Raw genomic sequence first — 16,318 nt, 5'->3', positions numbered from 1 at the left:
AGAGAGAGGTAGGGGGAGACAGAGCGAGAGGGGGAGAGAGAGAGGGGGGAGAGAGATGGAGGGGGAGACAGCAAGTGAGAGAGGAGGGGAAGAGAGAGTGTCGAGAGAGAGAGAGAGAAAGGGGAGACAGGGATAGAAGATACAGACAGAGACAAAGAGATAACACAGAAACAGCAACAGAGACACAGAGATTCATAGACAAACACGAAACAGAAAAGCCGTGAGGGTATGTCTTTCTTTCGTTCTTTTATATATTGCGTTCATGATTGTGTCACACTCACTGTCATTACACAATACCAGTGTTACGCGTAGGTCCACAAAAAAATGGAGAGAAAGATTGTGTTGTTGTTTTTTTTCTACACTCTTCATATAGAACTTACTTCACAATACCACACACGAACGCCCACAGTAATACGTGCACACTCACTTGAACAGTACATGAGGGAGAAGGGACAAAGAAGGACAGAAACAGAATTTCTGTGAGACAGAAATAGATTGTTGAAACACACACACACACACACACACACACACACACACACACTCTCTCTCTCTCTCTCTCTCTCTCACCAGAATGAAAATCTTATCTCAGGGGTCCCATTTGTCACGAGACAAAAGCTGACCAGTCGATCAGCTCGGTGTGTGTGCCTTTGCTGGGTGACACTTTTCGTTGTTAACAATCAGTGTGTGCCTTTGCTGGGTGACACTTTTCGTTGTTAACAATCTGCTGACATCAATCAGTCGGGCCAGTTGTCTCGCTGTGGGGGCCAATGCACTTGCTCACTCCAAGGTCTACCGTTCTCACAGTTAGGAGTCCTAATGGGGACATGGATTGGGGGAGGGGGTGGGGGGCGGAAACTGGGTGCTTCTGTTGTTCAGTTTGAGTCAGATAAGCAGAGACCGCGCATGCATCCCCCCCCCCCCCCCCCCCCCCCCCCCCCCCCCCCCCCCCCCCCCCCCCCCCCCACACACACACACACAAGCCGTACTTGTTAAACTCACACCTGTCCTTCGTGAATGCCAAAGTCAGTAACCAGTGTTAGAGCACCAGAGGTGCCGCTATACAGCTTTGGCACAACGAGAAAGAGAGAGAGAGAGAGAAACAGAGACAGAGACAGAGACAGACAGACAGACAGAGGCAGAGACAGAGAGAATGAAGAGGAGGAGAGCAGAGGGCGTGCAGAGGAAATAACTGAGTTGCGGAGCGAGAGGAGGGTTAAAAAGAAAGTGGGGGGTGATGATGAGGGAGGTTGGGGCTGTTGGGGGTTGGAGCATGGCAGAGGGAAAGAGAGAGAGGTGTGCGTATCGGGTATTGTCCTTATCTTGCTGCCAGGCTGACACGGCCTTACTGAGTTCTGAACGGAAACTGAAGATTTCCGACTGACAATACTGGGCACACTTTCTTGTGTGTCAATCTGGGATTTAAAACACAGACGTTTATGTTGTCCCAGCTGGGACTTGTCATGAAGCAGGACAATAATAAACACTTCATTAGACCTTGATGCTCCAGCGTCACTCGGGACGCATGAGGCAGCGCCCCCTTCACAAAGTGCTAACCAGCCCCTTACTGATCGCCACATGGTCCGAATAACCACTGGTCCTCCCATCCCGAGGGCCAGCACAACGTGACGTGGCTGAAGCACAGCTGTTTGACAAGAACCAGATGAAAGAAAGGAATTCATTCACATACACCCAATTTAGTCCGTCAGTAACCGCCAGTTCCGTTCAGAGATTCTATATACAGTCACATTTAGGACCGCATAACGCCCCCCCCCCCCCCCTCTCTCTCTCTCTCTCTGCTTCCCCCTCCTTATCTCCTCCCACCCCACTCATATCTCCCAGTTCCCTCCCCAGATTGACAGCCACATAAGGGCATACCCAGTTAGGACACAAGCCGTTTCCACATCCACTCACAAATCGGTGACGTTTCTCGCGTGGACCCACTGGAAGCACACGTGGGAAGCTCGTGACGAAAGGTCAATAGTTTTCGCAATTCTATGTGAATAAGCTCCCTTAAGATGTTGGGTCGCCTTTCGGCTTGCCCATTCGGGGACAGTCAGTGGCGAGGAGAGACAGTGTGTAAGAGTTTGAGGGGTGAGGGGGATTCCCCTGTCAATGCCACTCGTGATTTTGTGGGCTGCAGAAACTGAAGAGTCAACACAGTAAGCGTTCACTGCTTCACTTTCATCCATTTCTTTACCAGAAATATGCGTCTTCAAAGTGTTTTCATGTTTTCCTTTTCGTTGTAATTACCCGTTTGTTTGTTTCTTTCTTCTCACTTTCTCTCTTGCATCTGGTGGCTGTCTGTCCACCTGTTGTTTCTCTGTGCATCATTTTTCTTTCTTTTTATTTCTCGCATTCCTTCATTGTTTGTTTAGTTTTATTTGTTTGTTTGTTTGTATCCTTGTGTTACATGGTGAGTTTTCTTTTGGGGTGGAGGTATTTACTTATATGAAAGCTGATGTAGACGGTTATTTTGTCGACTTCTTTATAGCTGTTTTCGAGATGGTCATTTATCTTTTTATGTATCTGTTTATTTTTGTATCCATATATCAGCTACTTATTCATGTATGTATGTATGTATGTATGTACATTATATCTGTTGATTCGTTTATCTTATCTATTTATTTTATTTTATTTCTTCCTTTCAGTTGTATGCTATAGTTAAACGTCTCGCCTTCTTACAGCCGTGCGTTTGTGAGTATTCTTATTATATACATTCTTTAACTTCATAACCATATCTGTCAAACGCTTTAAAATCGATTTAATAATCATTGTTTTCATAATCGTCACAAACTAAAAATGACACAGTTTGTCAATGGAAAACATAAAGAAACATAAATGCTGCATTTATTTCTTAAACATTCACAGACAGTACTCGTGCACGCAGATGCCCGCGCGGACACATATTTTACATAATCGCACGCGCTAATGGGTGCGCGAATGTTCCAACGTTACCATTATCTTTATATTGACCAAGAAAAGTCCAGTGTCTTAATAACACTGATTTAACACTTTAAATTGTTTCAGATTACATTTCTCCTCCCTCTCTCTCTCTCTCTCTCTTTGTCTCTCTCTGTCTGTTTCTCTCTCTCTCTCTCTGTCTCTCTCTCTGTCTCTCTCTCTCTCTCTCTCTCTCTCTCTCTCTCTATATATATATATATATATATATATATATATAGTTGGAGGGTGTGGGGGGCGCAGTTTTTTGTTTTTTTTTATCACAAATAGAAACAGACGATCCGAATAACATATTCTCAGGTATTGCGTTCAAATGTAATGCACAGAACTGGAACAATTTGGAAGAAAGAAATTACATTGTTGGTGTCGTCAATGTTGTTGTTGTTTCCACTTCAAGTCCTTGTCCTGAGTAGCGTCTACATAACAAAACAATAGATAGTAAAGGCATAGGCATGCTGGGGATAACACACACCAAAATAAAACAGACAGACAGACAGGCACGTAAGTGGACAAACTACCGTTAGAATGGGATTCGAATGGTTTAACACACTAAGCAATATAACCATGTCATGGAAGTGAGAACTTACAACTTGACATACGGCAAACACAATCAGTAAGCTTTGATGAACAATACATTCAATATAAGTTTACATAAAGACAAAAACATAGTAGTATGATTTATGGGCTTGTATATTCACTACCATACGCACACAAAGAATTGCACGTGAGTTTCATTCGCACATACACCAGTGATAGCGTGAAGGCTGTTACACAATTAATTTAACAGTGAAACCATTACCCCATATTCAATTGTTTTAAGAGTTTTATTTTTTGTGATTTGTTTCGTAAACTGATAAATAAATTTGGTAAACCCAAATGTCTCTTTTTAAAACCATCATACCAAGCAAGCATTATACAGTGTTAGTCACTGGCCACCACGCGTCGTGAAAAATACTGGTGGTATGGAGAACATTGATGGGTATTTCCTTTGCAGCACTGTTGTCTTTTACAATGTCAAGCAAAGTTGTGGTGACCGGCCCGACATGTCCAGTGACAGGTGACCAGTGATCAGTACTTCAGTCCTCTGAATGGTATTAACTGATTATTGGGATAGATTCTCATCAAAACTTACTTCATTCATACATGTGCGCAGGCTCACTCGCACGTAAGCTTACTTGCATCCTGGTCATAAAAAACACATCATGATTGAAAAGCGCTCTCTCTCTCTCTCTCTCTCTCTCTCTCTCTCTCTCTATATATATATATATATATATATATATATATATATATATATATATATATATATTTGTGTGTGTGTGTGTGTGTTCGTCTTCAGTTTAACGTCTTTCCATTTGAAGTGATATGAGACGAAAAAAAGAAAGAAAAAAAAAGAAAAAAAGAAAAAGAAAACAAAACAAAACAAAAAAACATGGGGGTAGGGGTTGTGGGAGGGGGTGGGGGTAAAAGTGTGTGTATGTGTGGAGGGTGAATAGGGAGAGACAACGCTAGGGAAAATGGAAACGTTATAAACGCCAACATCAAACAACTATAACAAATGTCCTATTGGACTACGCAGCAAACCTTCTGCAACAGCAAATAACATATTGGAATTGTTAATAACACATTCAAAAGAACTTGTGGTGAAGTCTGGTAAAAAAACATTTTAGATTCTGACATTCGAATATTATATGGTTGCTAGATATATGTTCTCCTCATATGCATCTAACATCTTTGCTGAACTTAGTTATAAAAGCGTCCAGTTTTATCCTGTTTGATAATGTATGGATCCGCCTTAATCTTATTGAATTACTGTAAGTATTTGACTGATTGATAGTTCCCGGTTGATGAACATTAATTACACTACGGTTTAAAGTTTTGCCGTTTTCCTGGTATAATTCTCTGACTTTGTTCCACGATGTTTGTGTGTGTGTGTGTGTGTGTGTGTGTGTGTGTGTGTGTGTGTGTGTGTGTGTGTGTGTGTGTGAATCAGAATCAGAATCAGAATCATATTTATTTGTCATGAAAACCGTGTGAATGGTTTATAGACACAACTAACCCCCACCCCCACCCACCCCCACCCCAAAAAACAAACAAACAAACAAAAGCAAAACACACACACACACACACACACACACACACACACACACACACACACACACACACACAAACACACAACACAACTAAACTAAATGTAAGGTGTTCTAATCAAAACGTGACGTGTTCTTTGAAACATTCATATACAAATGTTGCAAGTCAGGTTGTACTGGGTCGTAATTACACCACTGACTCACTGTATCAGTATCATCACATTTTGTTAATTCAGACTTTATATCTGTTAAGAAAACTTTTCGTAAGTATTCATATTTAATACATTTGTCTAAAAAATGATATTCATCTTCTAATACACCACATGTTTTGCATTTTCTTGCATGTTTTTTCTGTACCTGTGTATCTGCCTCTTTCTATTTGGAGATCATGTGCGCTTATGCGAAGTCTGTACATGGCGGTTCTGTATAAACATTATTGTAGAATATTAACTCAGGTTCATTTTCGTTTTTCTGCTTTCTCCAGAAATTTACGTACCGACACTCAAGTTTCTTTAAGAGTGCAGACATTAATCTGTTGACATTAAGTGTACCCTGGTTTAGCCATATGTGATCAAAGCCAAGTGACGTCAGAATAGATTGGATAAAATGAAGCCACTTTTTATCTTTAGAGTTTTGCTTTTTAATCATATTATCATAACAATGTTTTATATACGAATTCTCACGAGACTCTACTATATGTATCCAAAATAAAATAATATGACAGACAATTTTCATGCTCACAGGAAATCGTCCTAATTTATTGTGTGTGGGGGGGTGGGGGGGAGCAAATAGACAAACACCCAGACTAAGTTAAACCATATTCAGTGACTTGATCTAACTTTTCTTCTGTAACTGATAGTCGAGGTTAGACTTTGCAGCTGATGCCCATGCTAATGTCCCATACTCAATTACAGGTCGGACTCTCCTCCAAAAGAGTCTCGTTAGGATACGTTCATCAGCCCCCCAGTCCGTCCCCGCAAGTTTCTTCATGATCGCCAGTCTTGGCCCTGCTGCAGCATCTGGTGATCTGCTGTTTCCAAGTGAGTCTGCGGTCAAAGGTCACTCCCAGGTAGGTAGGTGTGGGTTCCTCTGCAAGCCTTTGGTTGTTCAGTGTCAGTTTCGCCTCTTGCTTCTTGCTGGATAGGCTGAAGACTGTGTAGGTTGTTTTGCTTGAGTTGAAAGAGACAAGCCATTCCTTGGTCTTGTTGAGCGTAGTGTGGAGGCGTACCTGAGCTGTAGTGGTGTACTCTTCAGAGCACCTTCGGCAGAACCCACACTGGACGTGCGATCTTCAGCAACTGCGAACACCGCCCCTGAACAACCATCCACAGTTGACTGTGACAGGAGCACCAGCCGTACAGAAGCCCCCGTTACAGACGAGGATTCATCTGGGAAGTACAAACCACGGGAAAAGACTAGATCCCAAACCAAGGGTCCTGCTGCAAGACTCAGAAGCAGCTCAGTGTGCAGTGCTAGAGACTAAAAACAATTAACCCTGCAAGATAGTGTGACAAAAAGTGTATCCCAAACCAGTGCAAAAAGGGCGACGCCCGACCAGACCAGAAAGGAATAGGATTTCGGCCCGGCCCATACAACTGGCAGCGGACTTGAGAATGTTGTACAAAGACAGTTCGTAAGTTTCCTCACATATAACACAGAAGGACTCGCCAGTTTGTATGATCCTGATACACGGGCATATATTGAGAGTTTTGATGTTTGTTTATTAGTAGAGACTTTTTCAACTTCATTCCCTTCTTTACTATTTCCTCTTCATGACTCTTTTGTTGCACCTGGCGTGAAAGTTAATGACGCCCCGACAGCCAGGCTGTCTGGAGGTGTAGTACTGTTGGTTAAAAAGGGACTTACTAGATACTTTAAAAGAATCGAAATAGAATTTGATAATATGATTGCAGTAAGAATGTCAAGTGAAATTTGGGGTACAAACACTCCTCTTTTCTTGTTAGGCTGTTACATCCCACCAATTCAGTCACCATATTATAGAGATACTGAAATACAAAATGGAATCTCTTTCCTTGAACAGTGTATGATGGATATACTTGAGGACATGGGTGATGTTCATTTTATTTTGATGGGTGACATGAATGCACGGACTGGAAATGAAAACTCACGTGGATTTGATGCTGTTGATTTTTCCCCCGATGATCTCTTTCATAATTTTTAAACTGTAACTGACAACAAGCGCATATCCAAAGATCAAACGATAAACGATTTTGGTAAATATATGTTAAACATTTGTGATCAGTTTGATTTGGTGATTCTAAATGGGACAGATATCGATAGAACTGGTGGGAATTTCACTTACATATCATCCACTGGAAGTAGTGTCGTTGACTATTTTATTGTATCGAAACAATTTCTTTCATTATCACTCTCATTGCATGTTGCTCAAAAAATAGAATTCAAACACATGCCAGTTGAAATGTATATGGGGCGACAAAAAGAATCCTCTTCAAATGCAAATGTTCCTAAATGTTTTGCTTTTGAAAAATATATGTACCTGAGCTGTAGTGGTGTACTCTTCAGAGCACCAGAGTACCAGGTCATCTGCGTAGATCGCTCCTCTGACCCCTCTTGGCAGTTCTCTGACGATGTCATCTATGAAGACGAGGAACAGCGTTGGTGAAAGAACTCCTTGTGGTACTCCCTGTCTCAGCACCTTCTTCTTGCTCTTCTGGCCCTGAATCTTGACTCGGGCTTGGCGGTTGTGTAGGTATTGGCTGATCCAGGTGTACATCCTCCCAGACACACCACATCGCCGTAGTTTGAGCCTGAGTCCGTCCTTCCAGACTTTGTCAAACGCCTTCTCCATGTCAATCCAGACAGCAAGCGTGTTCTTCTTTTCTTGGAATGCGTCCTCAATGCTTTGAGCGATGAATGTGATCTGGTCTTCTGTTGATCTGTGTTGGCGGAAGCCTGCCTGTTCAGGGCCCAGTAGCTGATACTTTTTAAGGTGCCAGACAAGCCTAGTGTTGACAAGTCTCTCCATCAGCTTTCCTAAGCAGCTTGTAAGGCTGATGGGTCTGTAGCTGTCAACCTTCGACTTGTCCTTTCCCTTTTTGTGAATGCGGATCATGTCTGCTTCCCTCCAACACTGTGGGACTGATCCTATCTTCCAGCTGGAGTTGAAGATTGTTAAAAGGACTGCCTTGCTCTTCATCCCAAGATGCAGAATCATTTCATTTGTGATTCCGTCTGGTTCAGGTGACTTCTTCAGGTTGAGGCTCTGCAACGCTTCCTCCAGCTCTTTCTCTGTGAAAGCTGAGGTCATGACTTCCTCTTGGGGCTTTTTCTCATGAAGTTCACCTTGGGCCCTGTGCCCTGCAGCTCTGTGTTCAGGAGGGACTTCCAGATTGCTGATGTTTTCATAGATGTCTATGAAGTGGTCTGCTGCCTTCTTTCCAGAGAGGTAATTTCCATTCTCTTGTATTGTTATTGTGGTGTGACTTGTTGTTTCGTTGCTGAGGGTTCTTGCCAGTTTCCACAGCTTGCTGCCATCCTTGTCGAGATTTAGGCTTTCAGTTTTCTCTTGCCAGCTTTTTCTTACAGCTTGTGCGCAGGACAGCTTGTACCTGGCAGTTACTTCCTTCAGCGCTATGTTATTCTCTAGTGATGGCTGCTTTTCTGCTCGGTCCCTGGCTTCCGTAACAGCATCTTCCAGATTCTGGAGTTCCTCCGTCCAGTAGGGCTTGTAGTCTCTGCGTGCTCCTCTTGGGATGGATTCTATAGCAGCTTTCAAGACGGCCTTTGTGAAGTCTTGAACCATCTTGTTTGAGCCTTCTGCCTGATGTTCATTGGCTTTGTGTATGTATCTGTGAGGGTCTCAAAGAGTCCGCCTTTCTGTAATTCCGTCGGGGAAAATGGGGAGGGTATTTTGAATCCATCTTACACAGTTTCAATGGCATGACCACCCTCCAACCCCCTGAACCAGCTGCTCCCACCACGGTCCCAGCACCAGCAGATCTCATGGTGCTGTCAGTGTCAGGTCGCCATCAAGTCGCCCGCTGAAGGAGACTCCGACCTGCTCTGAGTCACTTGGGTGGTGTTGAGTGGTTTCTGTTCTGAGGGAAACGCGACACCATCTACTTATCCATCCACTGATGAAATGAATTTCCCTTGCGTTGCCAAATAGAGACTTTTGGGTTTGTTTTTTTTAAGTAATTGGTAATATTTATTTCGAAGAGGGGCTAATATAAGAATCTATATAGGGTACTGCGATGAATACGTGGTCTTACTAAAACTGAAAGAAGAAAAGTAATATGTGAATAGAGATAGACAGATATATAGTTTATCATCAACTTTAACAGAGACTATCTATAATTAAATAATTATGGGAGAAACTCTCGGAATTAAGAGAGAGAGAGAAAGAGACAGAGAGAGATAGACAGACAGAGAGAATGCTGAGGCCACTGACTGGCATGTACATTACGGAATTTAGGGGGTGGTATGAGGTGATCTGAAGGCGACTGTTCGTTCTTTTGTTTGATATCTGTCCACCATTGTGATTGTAGACCATACTCCCCACCCATGCCTCATGTCATCACGGTTTACCCCATTCATCTCTCTTCAGTTTGCATGGAACAGTAGGAACAAATTAAAACAAGAAACTAACCAGTCAACTAGTGATGCTAAATGGAGTCAGTGACCTCCAGTTACGGCTAACTGACTCTGCCAAAACGGAGCCCTGTGACCCAATCCTGCGACAGGCCTTCAGCGGGAGGTGACGTCCACACTGAAGCTGCAGCGGGAAGCGGAGACCAGTTGTTTTCAGTATTGTCATTGAGGGGGAGACTGACAACGATATTGCAACGGAAATCTACAGAGGCTTGAAACCATACTACAGATTACATTGCTTCCTTTCTTGATATTCCCTGAAATCAGCCAACCTCGAGAAGCGCTTCACACTTGCAGAAAGTATTAGAAGATGTCCATTACAGCTAAAAAATATGACGTCCGCTCCACTCCACTGTGTGGTCCAAGTCTTCCCATAATAATGGGCACATGGCACAGTCATGTTCAGGCAGGGGTTAGTCACTGGCTGCACGGCTTCATGAAGATACAGCCTGTTGGAATCAAACCCACTGACCTCCTGGTCTGTGACGTTTCCACTGTCAGCCCACGGCGGTTGGTAAGGTGATGCAGTGTTTGTTCTGCACACAGGTGTTGTGGACTATTGGCCGCCTGTTACCCACAGCCACATCAGTCATGCTTCTCTCACATCTCACTCTGAGGACATTAACCTTGCAACAGTCTGCCATGTCAACAGTTCGAGAAAATGGTAGGTAATGGTGGTGTGTTGTCACACACACACACACACACACACACACACACACACACACACACACACACACACACACACACAGAGTGATGGCCGAGAGGTTACACGTCCGCCTAGGAAGCGAGAGAATCTGAGCGCACTGGTTCGAAACACGGCACAGTCGCCAATATCTTCTCACCCCCACCCCCTCTCCCCCACTAGACCTTGAGTGGTGTTCTGGACGCTAGTCATTCGGATGAGACGATAAACCGAGGTCCTGTGTGCAGCATGCACTTAGCGCACGTAAAAGAACCCACGGCAACAAAAAGGTTGTCCCTGGAAAACTGTAGAAAAATCCACTTCGATATGAAAACAGATTTTTTTTTAAAGTGCAGGCAGGGGGAAAAAATGAGTGGCGCTCTCGGTGATGCGACGCGCTCTCCCTGGGGAGAGCAGCCCGAATTTCACATAGAGAAATCCGTTGTGACGAAAAAGAGTCATATAACAACACACACACACACACACACACACACACACACATACACACACACACACACACACACACACACACACACAAAATCATAATTATCATTATTAGAAAGCGAGTCAATGTACAGAACTTGAAATTCAACTCTGTATCTTGCAGCTTGGTATGTTTCTGATGTGCAGACGCATTTTGAGATTCTCTCAAAAGATGTATATTTATCCCAGTTGGAACATCATGAGAAAGCAATAACATGTTTAAGTACAGGGGTGTGATAGAAGTGTCATGTCAATGCCAGACTTCTTCTTCATCTCATGGGCACAACCCCCGTGTTTTTACGTGTATGACTGTTTTCACCTTCTACCATTTATGTCGCAATACATAATCATGGAGGTAGGTTGCCTGTTGGATATACCTGTGTTTCCATAACCCACCGAACATTGACATGAATAATGAGATCTTTGGCATGTAAATTTAATCTTCTGCATATATGTACACGCGAATGGGGTCTAAGGCACTTGTAGGTCTGCACATGCGTGTTCACCTGAGTGATTGGGGAAATCGTCACGCTTACTGAAGGTGACGCCTGTGGGATTCGAGCCATTGACATTGCAGATTCCCCGGGCAGTGTCTAATGCTCCATCAACTGGGCCATTGTGCTCGTCAATTAAAAAATCTTGTCCAGGTTCGTCATATTTCAAACAGCTTACCATGGAGACTCTTTAATCCATTGGGTGGTAGGAATGACAAATAAATGACCCGTGTAATGCGTTTGTAATTCAGTATGAAAGAAGGAAAGAGAGGGGGTTGAGAGAGGGGGTATGAGGAGGACAGGTCGGGGTGGGAAGGGGGTGGGTGGGTAGATTACACAATGTTTGCCCCAAACACACATGCTGTTGACTGTACGCCGCATGTCACACACACGCCCACACCACTTTCCGGTGGTGACGCTTCTCTCACGCCTTGCCCAGTCACCCCACACCACACCAGGCCTGCCATTTACCTGGAGATTAACCCTGCGGCAGTCCGGCCCAGGGCATGTCAATAGTTTTAGAAAATGGGAGGTAAACACACAAACACGCATGCCCCCCCTCCCCTCCTCCCCCCATCCCCACCCCCCACGCACACCTCAACATTGCATAATAATTATAAGCTGTGTAAAGCAAAATATTGTGAACCGCGACGTGTGTAATGAAGCTATATTGTACGCAACCTTGGTGTTTACTTAGACCAGACTCTATCTTTTGAACAGCAGGTTTCCTCGACCTGTCAGATATGTTACCTTGAGCTACGTAGAATAGGCTCTATTCGGCACTTTCTGTCTCAGGATGCAACAAAAACCCTTGTCTGTTCTTTGGTCTATCTAGGCTTGACTACTGTAATTCTTTGCTCGCTTGATGCCCCAACTACTTGTTATCCAGACATCAGAGAGTCCAAACCATAATGCACGGCTTATCCCCCGTTCTCCCAAATCTGCTCATATCACTCCTCTCCTTCATTTCCTCCACTGGCTACCTACTGAGAAAAGAATAGATTACAAACTCTCTCTCCTGTGCAACAAATTTATGATTGGCATGTCTCCTTACTTTTCTGAGCTTCTGCATTACCACTCTCCATCTCGCTAATTCCGGTCATCAGGTGATGACCGTCTCTTAAAAATTCCCTCCTACAGAACCAAATCATATGGAAAACGCGCTTTCTCTTTCTAGGCTTTTGGTCAGGTCAGATAGATATATCTGCCACTGGTAAGCTGGATCCCAGTACTACCTGTCACAGGGTCGAATTGCTGGCGACTAAACCAGCACCCCCACCAGTCCTCTCAGGAGGATGGTGAGGAGGGTGGCTAGACACCCTGGTGGAATTAAATGACCCATCAAAGGGCGCCAGCTCTGGAGAGCTACCTGCGGCCACCTAGCTAAGGGAGTAAACCCTGACAGAAAATCCGGTGTGGGGCCCCTAAGGCGGTTGGATGGCAAACTTTGTCACTTTCCGGCAGCTCCTGCGGCCGCGTTGGCACCAAAACGTAACAGCCTTGCTGTTCCTTTGGATCTATCAGCGAGGTGGAGAGGGGGGACAAGCTGCATGGGCAACAGCCTATCTTCCATATTACATTGCCCAGGCTTATATCCGTCCATCCATCCACAAACACCTTGCACCTAAAACCTGGAGAGGACACTCCAGCTTCGCTACTAGCACTAGCGTCGGAACAACACGTGAAGTAACAGTTACCGGTTATAAGTTAGCGCTCAATTGGCGTAGAGCCGACGCCAGGGGTTGCTTCTGACGGTGGGAGGGACCCTCGCGTCCCACTGGACAGCTACCGCCCGCCCAAGATGGGCAGCCCCCAGCCAGTTAGGTGCTGCCCCGCCACGAGCTGCCTTCTTCTATGGGTGTATGAAGATTAGGAGAATATCCGACAAGCAGGTCGTTAATTTCCGCACCAGGCAAAAAGAAAACTTCAAGAAACGGATCACCAATGAAACTGGCCTGTTGGAATGTCCGGACAATGATGCCTGGGCTCTCCCAAGATCTGCAAGACATCAGCGACGCCAGAAAGACGGCCATCATAAATAGCGAGCTGAAGAGACTAAATGTGGACATTGCCACTCTGCAGGAAACACGGCTGGCTGACTCAGGAACACTAAAGGAGAGGGACTACACCTTTTTCTGGCAAGGAAAGAGTTCTGATGCCCCAAGAGAGTACGGAGTAGGCTTTGCAGTCAGGAACAGCCTGCTGAACATGATCAAACCAGGCAGCGGTGGTTCAGAACGACTATTGACTCTCCGCCTCAACACCTCCGAAGGCTATGTCACTCTCGTCAGCGTATATGCTCCAACACTGTCCGCCTCTCCAGACGCCAAGGATGAGTTCTACGAAAATCTCGCATCAACCATACGGAACATCCCCAGGACAGAACAACTTGTTCTCCTGGGCGACTTCAATGCTAGAGTGGGTGCAGACAACGATTCGTGGCCCTCCTGTCTCGGTTCCTTTGGAGTGGGGAAAATGAATGAGAATGGACAGCGACTACCTGAGTTTTGTACCTGCCATGAACTGTGCATCGCCAACTCCTTCTTCAAGACGAAGCTCCAACACAAAGTCTCCTGGAGGCACCCGCGCTCAAAACATTGGCACCAACTGGGTCTGATCCTAGTAAGACGAGCTGCCATCAAAAACCTCCACACTCGCTCTTACCACAGCGCAGACTGCGACACGGACCACTCTCTAGTATGCTGCAAGATCAGACTGCAACCAAAGAAGTTCCACTGCTCAAAGAAACAAGGGAACTCTCGCATTGACGTCAGCAAGATGTCTCAGCCAGACCTTGTAGAACAGTTCGCAGAGGCCTTTGAGAGAGAATTTGATGCATTGCAGCCCAGAGACTCTGCCACAGAAAGATGGGAAACGCTACGAGACACCATGCACCGCATTGCTATGCCCACCTTTGGGAAGAAAACCGCAAAATCCCACGACTGGTTTGAGGCCAGATCATCAGAGATGACTCCCAGTATTGAGGCCAAGCGCGCGACACTCACTGAGTACAAACGGCCACCCAGTGAGAAGAACCTGCAAATCCTCAGGGCCGCCAGGAGTAAGGTTCAGTTTAACGCCAGGCGATGTGCAAATGAGTACTGGACAGAGCTCAGCGAAGAGACACAGAATGCTGCTGAAAGAGGCAACATCCGAGGGATGTATGATGGTATCAAGAAGGCACTGGAACCAACACAGAGCAACACTGCCCCCCTCAAATCCTCCACTGGGGAAGTAATCAACGATCCTAGCCAGCAAATGGAGAGATGGGCGGAACATTACTCTGACCTCTACTCCACAGAAAACATGGTGTCCAACTCAGCCCTCGATGCCATCAAGTGCATGCCGGTCATGGAAGAACTTGACGCAGAGCCAACTGAGGACGAACTCAGCAAGGCCATTAACAGCCTGACATCAGGCAAGGCACCTGGCAGTGACGGAATTCCTCCAGACCTTATTAAACACTGCAAGACTACTCTTCTGCATCCTCTGCACACAGTCCTCTGTCAGTGTTGGAATGAGGGAGCTGTACCGCAGGACATGAGGGGCGCCAAGATTATCACCCTCTACAAAAACAAGGGTGAAAGGAGCGACTGCAACAATTACAGAGGCATCTCACTTCTCAACATTGTAGGCAAAGTCTACGCTCGGGTCCTCCTAATTCGCCTGCAGAAACTGGCCGAACGCGTTTACCCGGAATCACAGTGCGGTTTCCGAGCAGAGAGATCCACGGTAGACATGATCTTCTCCCTTCGCCAAATCCAAGAGAAGTGCAGAGAGCAGAGGATGCCCCTGTATGTCGCATTTATTGACCTCACCAAGGCCTTTGACCTAGTCAGCAGAGACGGCCTTTTCAAGGCTCTTCGAAAAATCGGCTGCCCCAAACTGCACAGCTTAATTGAGTCCTTCCACTCCAACATGAAAGGGACGGTGCAGTTTAATGGTAACCTCTCCAAGCCCTTCGACGTACACAGCGGTGTCAAACAAGGCTGTGTCCTCGCCCCCACCCTATTTGGAATCTTCTTTGCTCTTCTCCTGAGACATGCGTTCAGCACAGCGCAAGAAGGGATTACCTGCGGACCAGATCAGATGGCAGGCTCTTCAATCTCGCCCGCCTCAGAGCAAGGACAAAAGTCCGCGAAGCCCTCATTAGAGACATGCTTTTTGCTGACGATGCCGCAATTGTGACCCACACCCAGCGGGACTTGCAGTCACTAATGGACCGCTTCTCCCAGGCCTGAAAAGATTTCGGTCTGGCCATCAGTCTCAAGAAGACAAATGTCCTAGGCCAAGACACGCCGTCTCCACCAGCCATCACCATTGATGACTATGAGCTTGAAGCCACCCATCAATTCACTTACCTTGGGTCCACCATCACCGACAACCTCTCCTTTGATACCGAGATTGACAAGAGGATCGGGAAGGCAGCCACAACGCTAGCCCGCCTCACACAAAGAGTGTGGACAAATCCCAAGCTGACCACGAAAACAAGGCCTGCGTCCTCAGCACCTTGCTGTATGGCAGTGAGGCGTGGACCACACATGCTCGTCAGGAGAAAAGGCTCAATACCTTCCACCTGAGAAGCCTACGGCGCATACTCGGCATCTCGCGTGTGAGTGTGACTACATTTTGTGTGGAGTGGATGTGGGTAGTGGGATGGGGTTGGAACAGGATTATTTGTGCGTGAGAGTGTATTTGTGTGTTTTTAGCATCCATGCGTCATTGCATTTATATATATATATATATATATATATATATATTGTAAACGCTCGGGGCTTTTGTATCATTAGATTGGGCGTGCCGAATGTCTTTTTATCATCATCATCATCATCATTATTATTTTGTGTAGAGCAGAGTCTGATAATCCTGCTTTGTGCACAACAAAGTGTGTGTTGTTGTTTTTTAAAAGTGTGCAGTCATGCTGCTTTGTTTCGGGCAACGTGTGTAATGATCCTGTTTGTCTACAGCAAAGTGTGCAATAA

The 16,318-nt window shown here is 45.4% G+C and overlaps 1 protein-coding gene across 3 annotated transcripts in view; it reads left to right on the top strand.

Moving 5' to 3' along the window:
* Positions 1-2,066: 2,066 nt before the first annotated feature.
* LOC143274865 (uncharacterized) overlaps positions 2,067-16,318 on the top strand; it is a 71,755-nt gene continuing 57,503 nt past the window's right edge. Inside the window, exons 1-4 of one of the 3 annotated variants that reach the window (XM_076578824.1) lie at positions 2,097-2,159; positions 2,649-2,694; positions 3,953-4,049; positions 5,960-6,114. The gene's annotated coding sequence lies outside the window, so the exon portion shown is untranslated. Of the gene's footprint in view, positions 2,160-2,648; positions 2,695-3,952; positions 4,050-5,959; positions 6,115-16,318 lie in introns of all 3 variants that reach the window. The other 2 variants (XM_076578826.1, XM_076578825.1) reach the window with 2 other exon arrangements.

This window comes from Babylonia areolata, chromosome 29 (assembly GCF_041734735.1).
Source record: "Babylonia areolata isolate BAREFJ2019XMU chromosome 29, ASM4173473v1, whole genome shotgun sequence".
NCBI classification, from domain to species: Eukaryota; Metazoa; Mollusca; class Gastropoda; order Neogastropoda; family Buccinidae; genus Babylonia; species Babylonia areolata.
The sequence above is the reverse complement of the archived record's forward strand: the minus strand, read 5'-3'. Positions and strand labels throughout refer to the sequence as shown.